The sequence below is a fragment of the Manis javanica genome, chromosome 8, assembly GCF_040802235.1.
Source record: "Manis javanica isolate MJ-LG chromosome 8, MJ_LKY, whole genome shotgun sequence".
In the NCBI taxonomy this organism is placed as follows: Eukaryota; Metazoa; Chordata; class Mammalia; order Pholidota; family Manidae; genus Manis; species Manis javanica.
Genome location: NC_133163.1, coordinates 3,237,111 through 3,249,322, shown reverse-complemented (window position 1 = coordinate 3,249,322; position 12,212 = coordinate 3,237,111). Strand labels below are relative to the sequence as shown.

The window sequence follows — 12,212 nt, the reverse complement described above, 5'->3', positions numbered from 1 at the left end:
TTGGGGAGGATGGTTGGGGAGGGGGGAATAAGGGGGAAAAGGGGCATTATGATTAGCAACATAATGATGGGGGCATGGGGAGGGCTGCACAACACAGAGAAGACAAGTAGTGACTCTATAGCATCTTACTGGTGGGACTTGATAATGGGGGGTAGTCTAGTAACCATAATGTTGCTCATGTAATTGTATATTAATGATTCCAAAAAATAATAATAATAAATAAAGCTGGAACACTGTAACCAAATTTCATAACATAATAGAACATACAAATAACAAAAATTATGATGAGTTACAATAACCCTCAAGCCTGAGGAGATCGATTGCCACCAAGTGGTCATCCTGGCTGTATTCAAACCAGTTTTACTCAAATGAGTTAACCAACAGAGCCATGGGTGAGTCTTAAATACCCTCCAGCCTCTCCTGCAAAAAGTCTTGCAGACACACAGGCCGATCTTGTTGCTTCATCTCTGCCTCTGCTTCGTCCTCAGCCGGAACCGCTGCTCCGGTCTCAGTTGTCGCCACAGCCAATTTCTCTCTGTCTGCTCCTGCCTTTTCAAGCTAACCCACATCTGGGTCCTCGCGACCTTCAAGGGGCCCTTTAAATTCTTCCTCCGAGAAGCGGACCGTATTTCCTTTTGTGCTTGAGCCCGAGGATAGAAGCAGAGCGTGGAGCCCCCCACAGCCTGCGGAGGGGCTGCAGCGCCTCTCCTGGAAGGACCCGCGGTTGCCGAGTCCTTCTGGCTTCCCACCAGCTTCCCACCAGGCGGGGTCTCCACCGAGGAGGGGCCGATGCCTCCCGCACAGGCAGGTCCTCCACCCCAACCTGTTCGTCAAACCTCCGCTCCTCCATTTCTGGGGCTGACGGCCCCACTGCATCCCTCGCCTGCCCCACGGCACCTGGCGGCCTGCGTGCTGCTCTTTGTCGTGCTGCTGCTGCTCAGGCTGCCCTGACGTCCTTCACCATTTCCACAGCGCTTCGCAGTGATGCCATCCCAGTCTGCAACGAATTTTCTTTCTCTTGGGGTGGACCCTAGCCCTCCACCCCTTCCCAGCACCACATGTCCACAGGGGGACACTCGAATGTCTCCCTGTCCACAGGTGCAGCCTGCTGAACACTCCTCCCACGAGGGCAGCCTGTTCTTTTCCTTGGTCACCAATGAATCCTGCTGACGTCACCAATTGTCTTGCCAGTGGGTTTCAGCCCTGGGCAAGTTTGCTATGGATTCAATATGACCAAAGAAATGACAGTAGAACGTTCTTGGGGTGAAAGGGTTATACCCAACTTTATTTCCATGGTGGCAGGTCAGTCACTAGAATCCCGTCCACTCAGAGCAAGTCTGCATGCAGCAAGCTGGCCTCTGCCTCTAGGCCTCTCTGCCCGCACAGCCGTCTTCTGGGACTCTTTCCTTGGCGCTGCCAGCACTCCAGCATCTGCTCTGCTCTCCTGCAGCCTTGCAGCCATGTCATGTGTTGCCCAGAGCACTTGGCAGAGCTTTTTATGTAGAGTCAGTAATGATGCATTGCCCACGTGTGTAGTGAGCTAGCTAACCAGGGTCAGGTGAGAATCCTGGCCACAGGAAGTTTCACTTTACCCACACCATTTAACACTAACTCCCCATTGCCCCATACCTCCAGCCCCTGGCATCCACCATTCCACTTTCTGTCACTATGATTGATGTTGATTACTCTAAGGACCTTATGTAAGTGGACTCTTACAGTATTTGGCCTTTTCTGAATAGCTTATTTTGCTTAGTATTATGTCTTCAAGGTTTATCTTTGTAGCCTACATCAGAATTTCCTTCCTTTTTAAGGCTGAATAATATTCCATTGTATGGCTGTACTACATTGTGTTTTTCTGTTCTTCAATGTTTTAGCCATCATGGACAATACAAATATCTTTCTGGAAGTAGAGAGAATCTCTTTGAGACCCTGCTTTCAGTTCTTTGAGTATATACCCAGAAGTCAAATTGCTGAATCATATGATAATTCTATTTTAAATATTCTTTAAAAAAGAAAATACATTTTTTAAAGAAAAACAAAAAGTTCTTTTAAGAACTGCCATACTGTTTTTCACAATAGCTGTACCTTTTTACATTGCTACTAACAGTGCACGAGGGTTCCAGTTTCTCCAGATCCTTGGCAATGCTTGTTGTTTTCTGTTTTTTTGATAGTAGTCGTCCTAATTAATGGGTGTGGGGTGATATCTCATCGTAGTTTTATCTGCATTTCCCTGATGATTACTGGTCTTGAACACCTTTTCATGTGCTTCTCGACTGTTTGTTTATCATCTTTGTAGGTATCCTTTGCCCATTTTTGAACTGGGTTGTTTTGATATTTTTATTGTTTTAGGACTTATCTATATAGTCTGGATATTAATCCCTTGTCAGATCTATGAGTTGCAAATATTTTCTCTAAGAAATGGCTAGTTTTATTGCTGAGTAGTTTTCTCATCCTGCTTCACCCTCATAATATTTTGGAAGAACAAAAGCCATCATTTTGTGCTGTTTTGTCTATTTCAGTCCCATCTGTTACAATTCTTTTAAAACAGTTGCAGTCTGTGTGCCATGTTATCACCCCTCCAGTTGACAAAAGCTGCACTCACAGTCTCCCTGTGTTAGTAAGTCCTTTACCTCCTCGGACTCCCTGTGAGTCTGCTCTGGGACAACCACCTCTAACAGTCTTTTTTATTTTTATTTTTATTTTTTATTAAGGTGTTATCGATATACACTCTTATGAAGGTTTCACATGAAAAAACAATGTGGTTACTACATTTACCCATATTATCAAGTCCCCCCCACACCCCAATGCAGTCACTGTCCATCAGTGCAGTAAGATGCCGCAGATCCACTATGTGCCTTCTCTGTGCTATACTGTCCTCCCCGTGAACCCCCACACCATGTGTACTGAACACAATACTCAATCCCCTTCTCCCTGCCTCCCCACCTGCCCTCTCCCCCCTCCCCCTTCCCCCTTCCATTATGGTAACCGCTAGTTCCTTCTTGGAGTCTCTGAGTCTGCTGCTGTTTTGTTCCTTCAGTTTTGCGTCGTTGTGTAACAGTCTTAGAAGCTCTGTTGTTTAATGGGGAAGAATATTTAGAGGCAGCCCAAAAGTTTCCTAGAAGGCCCTTGGTGTTTGAAACACCAATTTGGAGCATTCTTGGATCTTTCTGAGGTTTTAAGAAAGTTTTTCAATTATATCCTGGATTTGATCTTTTCCCATTAAGCCATTTCATGTTTTGAGAATCATTTTGCCCTTGGGAGAGGCTGAGGATGAGAATAGCTTTATATTTGAACTCAGCAAGTCCTAACTCCTTTATTTTTTTTATTTTTTATTTTTTTATTTTGGTATCATTAATGTACAATTACTTAAACAACATTATGGTTATAGACTCCCCCTATTGTCAAGTCCCCCCCACATACCCCATTACAGTCACTGTCTATCAGTTTACAGTAAGTGCTATGGAATCACTACTGTCTTCTCTGTAAATACTGCCTTCCCCATGTCCCCCCCCTCTACGTTATGTGTGTGGATCATAATGCCCCCTTTCCCCCTTCTCCCTCCCTTCCCACCCACCCTCCCCAGCCCCTTTGCCTTTGGTAACTGTTCGTCCATTCTTGGGTTCTGTGCTGACTCCTTTATTTTGAACGCTGTTTCCCCCAGCTCCTGTCTCCCTTCTCTCATTTTTCCATAGGCAGTGTGAGGAAGGTGGGTGGCACTTTCCGTGTTCTGTCTGAAAATCTCAGATCATTGAGTTTATTAGGTACATTTCATCTTTTCTGTTACTGCAGGCCACATTTTCCACACTGCATAATGAGTGTCCTTTTTCTCCGATATACAGTAATATTTTTCTTACTTTCCACTAAGCCTTTACTGCTAGTAACCTTGTTGAGGCCCTTCAGGCTTTTTCACGAACAGCTCCCTCAAGGCCTTCCAGTTTCCACCTGGAACCCAGTCCCAAAGCCAATACCACGTGTTCTAGGTTTTTGTTGCAGCATCTCACTTCAGGTGCCAAAACTTCCAGGTTTCACTTACTCTTGCTGCATAAAATATGACCCCCCCCCTGCCCAAGTTAAATGATTTAAAGTAATTTCAGGGTTTCTCTGGGTCTGGAATCTTCAGGGAGCACGGCCAGGCCATTCTGGCTCAGAGCCCTGCTGCCATCTCAGGCAGGCAGGCAGTTGGTGGAGCTGGGTGAGTAGCGGGCCCAGGGCAGGTGAGGCAGTGTGTGCATCTGGGGGGTGGCGGTGTCTCTCTCCGTGCGGTCTAGGGCATCTCTGTGCGGTCTCTGTTTGTGGACTAGTTTGCCCTGCCTTTTTAGGGCACTCAGATAACTTGTGGGATGCTCACTGCCCAAAGGTATGTGTCTTGAGAATCAGGCATAATCTGTTTTATCTCTCTATGACTTAGTCTTAGAAGTCATGGCACATCATTTCTGCTGTAGTCACAAATTTGCCCAGGTTCAAGAGGGAGGCAAAATAGACCTTACCTCTTGAAGGCAAGAGTTCCGGTTGGTGACACTATAAGAGGATCGTGTGAGATGGGAGATAATGTGGTTGGCTTTAGAAAATAAAATTTGCCATGGCTCCTGCTGAGATGGTTAGGTCCCCGTCTGATCACCCTATCTGCACAGTAAATTAAAGCCAACTTTTTAGTTAGTACTTCCTTCTTAACTATGACTGAACAGTCGAGTATCTTATACATGAAAAAAGCCTCTAACAGGCAGGTAGAAACAGGAAATGCAAGTTGTAGAAGGAAAGTTCAAACTTCAAAAACAAGCAGCTTAAAGAACTAAAAGAAGATGTTACATTCATAACACAAAAATAGGATGGTATAAAATAGGGAACCATTCAGAGAACAAGAAACAGCTTCTGAAAAATTGGAGAGCAGGGAAAATTTTCAGTAGGAAACTGAGGAAATGCTCCAGGAAGTACTAGCCAAAGACGGATGGAAAAGACAGTGGGCAATACCTGAGCTTTGATTGGATCTTTGATGGAAAAATACTGTTGGCGGTGGGAGGAGGAAGTGTGGACATGTGAATAAGGACTGTATGTTAAGTGATGATGAATTAATGTTAATTTTCTTAAGTGTAATAATGGCGCTGTGGTTACATAGGAGAACGTCCTTATTCCTAGGAGGTACAGAGTGAAGGAGTGAAATGTTTGCATTTTTCATGGGATTGTATGTATGTATGTATGTAGAGAGGGCATGCACGAGATGGATGATTAAAGTGATTATAGCACAGTGTTAATAATTAATGATGAATATAGCAACAAAACAGAAAGAAATATATCACTTAATGGATGAATTCAGGAGATCCAACATCTGAATTACTAAGTGTTCTGGAAAAAAAAAAATTGAGAAGGAACAATGATTAAATTAATACTCAAAAAATTTCCAGGACTTAAGTCATAAATCTCCAGATTGAACAGGTCCACTGAGTGTCCAGCATAGTGAATACAAGGAAAAATAAATTGGTTCATTGTAAAGAGATTGCAGAACACTAAGAATGGATAGGATCCCAGAATCTTTCAGAAGGAACAAATCAGGTTACAATGGATTGAGAACCCGCATGATACTGGAATTTAGGCGACAATGGATCAGTGCCCTCAGATGCCAGGAGTATTATTTCTAATCTAGGATTCTGGCAGAATCCTTGTATGTGAGGTGTGGAGCCAGAGACATTTTTTTAGACATGAAAGACTTTTAAAAAAATTCTAAGGGGGAGGGGCATATCCTCCTCTGTATATATTGCCTTTATTGAGACTAAGTTTTGAGATTGAGAATAAGTTGTAGACATGATACTCTGGTTTTTGTTCCCTGAGGGTTTTTTAAACCGACAGCTTTATTGAAATGTAATTCATACAATTTGCCCATTGAAAATGTGCACTTCAGTGACTTTATTGCATTTGCGGAGTTGTGCATCTACCACCACATCTGCTTTAGAGAGTTTTCTGAATCGCACACCACACCCATGGGCAGTCACCCCCCATTCAGTCACCCCAGCACCAGCTCTGGGCAACCGACCACCAGTCTTGCTGTCTCTGGATTTGCCTCTCTGCACAGTTCACATAATGAGGTCACACCATGTGTGATCCTTTGTTACTGGCTTTCAGTGCTTTTAAGATTCATCCATGTTAATAGCATTTATCAGTTATTCATTCCTTTTTATTGGTGAATAATCATAATTTGTGGGCAGACCACATTTATCCACTCGTCAGTTGATAGACATTTGTATATTTTCCGTGTTTTAGTTACTGTGAATAAGGCTGCTATGATCACTGTGTACAGATGTTCTCATTTTTCTTGGAAATACCTACAAGACTGCTGAGTTATGTGTTAACTCTATTTTCAACCTTTGAAGAACTGCTAAATTGTTTTCCAAAGCAGCTGTACCATTTTACATCCCACACCAGTGGATGAAGTTTCCAGTCTCTCCACATCTTTGCCAATACTTGTTACTATCTGTCCTTTTAATTATAACTTTCCTAGTGGTGAAGTGTCTCAGATGTGGTTTTGATTTCTATTTACCTGATGGGTGGTGATGTTGCATATATCTTTTCATGTGCTTATGTGGAAAAGTGTCTTTTCAGATCCTTTTTAATTTGTTAATTGGATTATCTGTCTCTTTATTATCAACTTGTAGGCTCTATTATTATTTTTTAATATGTCACTGAATATTTCCTGTAAGTAAGGGAGTTCTTCTGTATAACCACAGTATAACTATTAGAACCCGGAAATTGTAACATTGATCCAGTAAAACCTGTAATCCACAAAGCCATCTAGATTTTATCATGTTCTATTTAAATTTCACACCTAGTCCCAATAATGTCTTCCAAAGGCCTGGACTCCAGTCCTGGATTAGGTGGTGCATTTAGTTGTCACATCTTGTTTCCTTCCGTCTGGAATTGTTCCTTGGGCTTCCTTTGTCTCCCATGATCTTGATGTTTTTGAAGGTACAGCTAATAACTTTACAGACTATGCGGTGAACTGAGTTTGTCTCATGTTTTCTCATGATTAGATTCAAGTTTTGTGTTTTGGGGCAAGGATACTGCAGAAGAAGACACTATGCTCTTCTTAGTGCATCATAGCAAAAAGATGTACTGTATTCCACATCAACTCCTTTTGGGTTCTTGGACCCAATTCCAGTATGTGTGTGTGGCGGGGGTAGGAGGGCATCTTCCCACGCATGACACCAAACAATTCTTGAACACCAGCAGGGAGTCCGAGAACCCAATTCTGATGCTGTCTGCCTGGACAGGGCACCAGATTCCCCAGGTTACAGGCTCTGTCCTGCAAGACTGCCCTCCACCCGCCATCAACCAGCTACAGACTGGAGGGAGGTTCCGACCTCCCCCTTAGGTTAGTTTGAGTGGCTCACAGAACTCAGGAAAACACTTAGGTTTACCATTTTAATAAAGGGTACCGTAAACCATACAAGTTAACAGACAGGTGCAGAGATCCACAGGGTGAGAGGCCCCACGTAAAGGAGCCTCTGTCCGCCCGGAGCCTGGGGCCCGGCCCTCTGGTGCGGGGACGCATTACGGTTCCCCAAGCATCACGGTCCCCCAAGCGTGGAAGCTCTCTCAGATAGGGAGCAGGATGCAAGAGATAAGCGTTTCCACTGGGTTCTGTGAGGGCTTCATTGCACAGTGATGATTAACTAAATCACTGGATGCTGGCTGATTGAACCTCCAGCCTCTGCCCTTGGGTGGGGTCCAAAAGTGTCGCTGACATGACAAGACACCCTTTCACCTTTAAGGCTCTGAAGTGTTTTCAGGAACTGGATGAAGACCAAATATACCTGCGAAATAGGTTTTTGGTCCTCTGAGTGACCAGATACGTATTTCTTATAACTCATACCGCATACATGATATCAGGTTTGTCCTTTCTCTGGTCATATTACCCTTTATCTTTTGATTTGAAGTTGGTTCATGCCAGGATTCTCCAGCATAGAATTATTTAAGACTTTTTGTGCTTATTAATATGTAATAAGTATTTTGTGAGGCAACAGTTTATGGCTTCTAATTCTCTACCATTTATTTATTTTATATCAGGTGGACTCATGGTTTTCTGTTTTATTCAAGGGGTTACAGTTCATAACATCATAATTTGATGCTCCGATTATTCCATATTTGGCCAGTTGGTTGGCTCCTGTGTCATTCTGACAAATGTCCATCATTCTTTGAGCACTTCTGACAAATGTCCGTCATTGTTTGAGCGCTTCTTTGCTTGCTGGTATATCACAATATTCTAAGTTCCTCTTGTATTTTCTGTGCCCCGTACTGGAGTCAATTGTTTCTTTCTGGAGCGCTGATTCCTTTTGGTGGAGTAACGTATTACCGAAACCACGATCTGGGCGCTAGGTGTGTGCACTGCTCTCCTGGGTATCGCTGCTTCTAAGTCTTTCTGTGGGCAGAACGTGCGACATACACACCCCTATTTCTGTTTCTACTCATTTATATACATCAGAATCAATGAATTCATACCAATGCCATCATTTTTGATCCAGCACCACAGGGTTCATCCTGGCTGTCCTCCTTCCCTGTGCAGAGTCCTGGTTCTCCTGACATTCAGTGTATTTACCCATTTGCTTCATCTCCCTGAAAGCCTGGCTCAGCCATGGGACTCAGGAGATGGAGAATGCAGCAAGGGGGTAATGCGGAGGGGATGCCTTGGGGAACAGCTGAGTAGGCTTCTGCCGGCCAGCCCAGTGACAGGGCTCCGCAGGGGTATCTTCAAGAAGTGAACAGCTAATGGATGACCTGACGTGTTGAGATTTATGCTTCTAGAGGAAATTTGGGGGATGAGTTAGTGGTAACTACATAGAAAACCAAGCAAGGAAAAAAAGGACAATTATTAATTCCAGATAAAAAAAATTCTATAAAAACAGACCTGTATTGATAATATGCAGCATGATTCAGCTATGAATAGCATTTATAGATCCATGAACAAAAAAAAGTGATTCAAACCAAGCAGGTTAAGGGTATTGTGTGATTAGAGAAAAGGAGAGGTTGTGTAAGAAAGCCAAATCCTCTTCTTCTATACAAGGTAGTGAATAGGTGGTATTGCAACTGGGTGGGGTCATGGGGAGGGAATCGTTAGCAGCATAAGCATGTTGTGTAGAAATACCAGGAACAGCTAGTAGAGTTGATTCCACTCTACAGAGCGTGGGGAGGGAGAAGCCATAATTACTGAACCTAAAGGAACAATTAGGGAATAAGTCAAGAAAAAGATAGGCGAGGGAGGGGACTAGCTAGTGTGGCACCACTTGTGGTTGTGTGTAATGCTTTTTGCTCCCCAGCACCTCATGAACCGTCTGCCTTTGGGGGGAATTTCCCACCTTACTAGCTTCTTAAAGTGGGAGCTATTACTGTGCTTTCCCATCCTTCTTTGTAGTCAACCACAGACATGTGGCCTTTGCTCCATGAGCCAGGGTGAGACTGAGGTTGGGAAGCCACTGTCGTGAAGTAGGCTGGCATGGCTGAAGGGTGTCCAGCTCTCAGGGGTGCCAGGCTCCAGGGGTGGTGTCCTCTGCCCACTGCCCTCCTTGTGTGCAGCTGTGCAGCAGTCTGATCTCCACCTAAGCAGTTCTGTGGGATAATGGCAGTGTTGTCCTGGTTGTGGGGCCATTACGTCTGTTTCTGTGACCCTCCTAAAGATTGTGAGAACACCTGGTTGCTTGCACTAGCTAAAATGGGTTCTGTTTCCAGTAAAAAATAGGACTGATGAAGAAATTGGCACTAGGAGTAGTCATCTCCAGGAAAATGGGTTGGTAGTCCCTACTGGCTGTATACGACAGCAGTGAAGAATGGAGAGCTTGAAGAATCATAGTGGTCAGCAGTGTTTGATGACCGAGACTAGTCTGTTGTGCAGTTGGTGTGTTTAATAAAGTTTAGGGAGTAGGTGGGAAAAGCACACAGATCTTACAAACCTCATTGTCCCCACTCAGTAAAAAGACAAAACAAAGCAGGTTTCTTTGGACAGTGGGAGGGAGGTTAAGGTCGAGTGGACAGGATTATGCCATTTCATTTGCCTATTAAATGGATTGTGGAGATCAAGTCCTGTCTTCTCATTTTATTAATGGGGAAACTGATCCTGGGTACTTTTTTGAAATTTCTGTATTTTGCAAGAGATTGGCTATTCTGCATTTATATATAAGGGAATAAACCCTGGGTCATTGGGCTCTTTGTTCTCTTTTGTATTGTGGGTGTTTTCAAAGCTGAGTTAGGGACTGGCTTCCCTGAGACCTGTTAATAACATGGGACTCATTTCAGAGTTCTTAATTTTGGTCATTAAATGTGGGATGGTTTGTTCTTGTACTCAATAATTTAACCATTTTCTCACTAATAATTGGCTGTATTAGGCAGTGAGACTTGGACTCATAATCGAGTCCATGTATTTATTTTTTGAGAAATAGATGTTCTCATTTTTAAAGGTAACTCCTAAGTTACTAACAGCTGATGGAATTATTGTTGCACAGTAAATTGACTGATTGGCTAGGATAATTCGACAGTAAATTTTGAGTATTGCCATTAATGAGGGATATAGAATTTAAGAATAGTTTAAGACTGGAGTAGAAACGCTTGCTATGAGTAAGTGTACGTGCAAAATAAATGGGTTCCCTAATTATTGAGATAGCTGCATGTATCTGATTTCTTGTGGCTGAAGGTTGCCTGAGTTGATTATCAGTAGGCCTTTGAAATAAAGGGAAACTTATACTGGAGGATCTTTATGCAGAGTTGGCTGGAATAAGCAGGAATTGCTAGGGCTGCCTAAGTGAGAGCATTGTGACCAAGTCTCTTAAAAACATCCTTATGATTGAATCTAGTTCTGGTGTCTGGATCGATTATTCAAAACTCTTAATATGTACCAGAACCTTCGCTACTTGTTTTAAAATGCTGTTAATCTCTGCGAAGAAGTTGTTCACTCCAGCTTCAGAAGAGAAAACTGAGACCTGGAGAGATCAGGCACTCTCCTTCAGTGTGCGCAGAGCTGGGGACATGCTGTCGCCCTAGACTGTCTACCAGACCAAGTAAATGTCGGCTGCATTGAAGAGTGACTGCAAGTGAACCTCCAGTCCTCCAAGCCCATTTCCCGATGGGAGGAGTGCCAAAAAGTGGATCACAGGCACTCTCTTCTCTACTCTGTCTTCTTTTTGATGGCGATCAGATTTTTCAGGCCTTTGCCTGACTCTTAATGTCTTCAAACTCAGTGTTTCATATGATTGTATCATTTCTGTTTCTTCTTCTCATTAAGCTTGCCTATCTGCTTATTTCTCTGAACAGTTACCTTCAAGTACTGTACTATGCACCAGTTCTGTATTTAAGTATTGTATTGTGTCCTTTCATTGACATCCTATTTTTAGGTGCAAATTCTCCAAACTGCATTTCTTTCGAGCATACTCTGTTTTTATCACCTAGAACCAGCCTCCCAGATGAGATTTTTTGATAGACACATAACAACCATTTACTTTTAAGATTTTTCTGTCTTCCAGTTGGCAAAAATATTACTATTGATAAATAATGAATGTACTTAGAATGTAAAACTGTACACATAAAATGGAAAGCTGTGTGTCTGCAAGATTTCAGGGAAGTGTGGGGAAAAAAGCTATCTGAAAATAGCTGTTGAATTTTATAGTGTTATTCTTTAATAATTCTTGAAAGTCTTATGTTACATGTTTATAACCATCATGTTACTGGATTCCACTTTGGGTTGGGCACTGGGGTAAGGGTGAAGAGTTAAGTAAAGAGAAGCTTCAGTTCTAATTTCAGCTAGCCATGTAGTCATCGAGTAATGCCTTATAATGGCTATGGGAGGCTAAGACACCCCCTTCCTGTGATGTGGGGGGCCTAGAGAGAAGGGTGTTTGGAACCACAGTGCTCCCTGGCAGAGGGAGGCAGCCAAGACTCCTCTGTGTGGTTTGGAATTGGTGGCCTTGGCCACACCTCTTTTCCAGTGGTTAATTTTTTAAAATAAAATTTTTTTTGACTCTTTGTATAGGTAATACAGGGATATGGTATAAAATTAAAAGATGCAAAAGGGTATGTACAGTGAAAAGGAGGTACTCCTATCTTCTATTTTCCCCTCCCTGGAGGCAGCCATTTTTACTAATTTCTTCTGTGTGTGTGGACACTGGCTTCCAAACGAGTATCTGGTGTGTTGTACTGTAGAAGGCAGGAAGCTGCATGAGTCACTTTCAGACAGGTTTTTC

The 12,212-nt window shown here is 43.1% G+C and overlaps 1 protein-coding gene across 3 annotated transcripts in view; it reads left to right on the top strand.

Annotated features, from left to right (window-relative positions):
• RCOR1 (REST corepressor 1) overlaps window positions 1-12,212 on the top strand; it is a 145,267-nt gene that overhangs the window by 46,769 nt on the left and 86,286 nt on the right. The gene's annotated exons all lie outside the window — the stretch shown is intronic.